Source organism: Hemitrygon akajei, chromosome 11 (genome assembly GCF_048418815.1).
Source record: "Hemitrygon akajei chromosome 11, sHemAka1.3, whole genome shotgun sequence".
Classification (NCBI taxonomy): Eukaryota; Metazoa; Chordata; class Chondrichthyes; order Myliobatiformes; family Dasyatidae; genus Hemitrygon; species Hemitrygon akajei.
Genome location: NC_133134.1, coordinates 88358778 through 88361053, shown reverse-complemented (window position 1 = coordinate 88361053; position 2276 = coordinate 88358778). Strand labels below are relative to the sequence as shown.

The following is a 2276-nucleotide window of genomic DNA, read 5'->3' as shown; positions in this document are numbered from 1 at the left end:
AGAGGGAACAAAAAAACGTACTGTGTAAACGTAAAGAAATACTCGGTGAGAGAGATACTCACGATGAGGCGAAGTGCTGATTGTAGGCGGGTCTAGTGACTCAGGCACAACGGGAACACAGTGGAATTAATTGTGTACATTTACGATTAATACATGTGACATTTCACTGGTCTAGTACTTCGTCCAACCAGAGGTGGTCATAGATTTTTGTTAGTCTGTCGGGGTGTTGTTAAACTGTAAGTGTATTCCCAATCTTACAGCATTGCTTGACCTCGTGGCGCAATGGTAGCGCGTCTGACTCCAGATCAGAAGGTTGCGTGTTCGAATCACGTCGAGGTCACAAGCATTGCGACGGATTTTGTCATTAAAATGTTTGCTGTGCGTCCGCTTGGTTGTTCTTCTTGAAATTAAACGTACTTTGCCCTTTTGAAAATAGCCGGCCGAAAAAACAGCACCCAGTGAGGCCAATTTTAGCAATGAACTGTCGTGTCTAAAATGAAAGACTGTATCGAAATACAAAATCATCTTCAAAACCTGCGTTGCTGGAAATTTGAAATAAAAGAAGAAAATTATGCTAACATTCAGCATCGCTGGAAAGGGGCTACATTTTCAAAACATTCAGCGTTTCCACGATCTCTACATTATTAATTTTCTTTCTTCTTAAAGCGGAATGAAGCCACCGCCTGTCCCAAAGCAGATTTCCCAATGTAACATATCACATAGAACAGTACAGCTCTGTAACTCGGCCCACAATGTTGTTCTCATCTTTTATGCTATTCTAGTATCAACCTAAGTCTTCCCTCCCATTGAGCCCCCATTCTGTGTTGTTGGTCAAGAGTTGAGTGTGGGTCTTATCCCTGTATTGTTGTTCCGCTGCCTTGATGACTTTACGCACATCGTAGCGGCATTTCTTGAGATCCTGCGGATTACCGGCAATGTAAGCTATGTGTCGCGCGGTAAGAGCTGCTCGCACGGAAATGTTGACGCAGGGTTTCTACTTTGGATAGATCCTGATCAAATTTCTGGGGGACAACATCCTCGATGCACTTCCAGATGAAACAATACAGGGATAAGATCCACACTCAACTCTTGACCATCAACGCACGTAGCTTATGGCAATGTGTACACACCATCGCAGATTCAAAGCTAAACGCAGTGGAGTTTCCAACATTGCTCCCTCTCTCCCAGACGAGCTAAATCATTTTTACGCTCGATTCGATGTCACTAGCGCTGTACTCCTCAGGAGACCTACAGCTGATGAGACCTGCAGCTTGGTCATCTCTGAGGCCGAATTACGTAGATGGACAGTCGCAAGGCGGGTACACAGGATGTGCGCGGCACAACTGACTGTTGTGTTTATAAACATTTTAAATCTCTCCCTCTCCCAGTGTAGAGTGCCTTCCTGCTTCAAAACATCCGCCCGTGTTCTGGTACCTAAAAATACCAAGGTAACATTTCTGAATGACTGGTGCCCAGTCGCACTCACCTAAATAATAAGCGAATGCTTTGAGAGGCTAGTCAAGGACTACATCTGCAGCATGCTAACACCCACATTGGACCGCTTGCAATTCGCTTACCCACAATAGCCACAGCTCTACACACCGTCCTTATACACCTGGAAAAGAGGGATGGTTATGTGAGAGTGCTGTTTTTGGATTGCAGTTGAGTATTCCACACCATAATTCCCTCCAGACTCGACAAGAAGCTCAGAGTCCTTGACCTTCACCCTGCCTTGTGTAGCTGGATCCTGGACTTCCTGTCAGAGCGCCGGCATGTGGCAACAGTGGGGTCCCTCATCTCTGCCTCTCTGACCCTCAACACAGGTGCTTCTCAGGACTGTGTACTAAACCCCCACCTTTACTCACTGTATGCCCATAACTGTGTCGCCACCCACAGCTCCAATCTGCTAATTAAATTTGCTGACGAAACTACATTGATTAGCCTAATATCAAGCAATAACGAGGCAGCCTACAGAGAATCAGTCATCATCTTGAAACAGTGATGTCAAGAAAACAACCTCTCCCTCAATGTCGCAAAAACAAAGGAGATGGTTGAGGACTGGAGGAGGAATGGAGACAGACTAACCACTACAGACATCAATGGATCACGGTTTAAGAGGGTGAACAGTTTAAAGTTCCTCGGCATAAACATCACCGAGGATCTCATGTGGTCTGTACACAACAGCGCTCTTTCACCTCAGATTGTAGAAGAAGTTTAGAATGGGCCCCAAAACCCTAAGAATTTTCTATAAGGGCACAATTGCGAGCAACCTGACA

At 45.4% G+C, this 2276-nt stretch overlaps 1 non-coding gene across 1 annotated transcript; it reads left to right on the top strand.

The window, feature by feature from the left end:
* The first annotated feature begins 268 nt into the window (after positions 1 to 268).
* Positions 269 to 340, top strand: trnaw-cca (transfer RNA tryptophan (anticodon CCA)). Its single transcript has one exon. It is a non-coding gene; the product is annotated as a tRNA-Trp (tRNA).
* Positions 341 to 2276: the final 1936 nt, after the last annotated feature.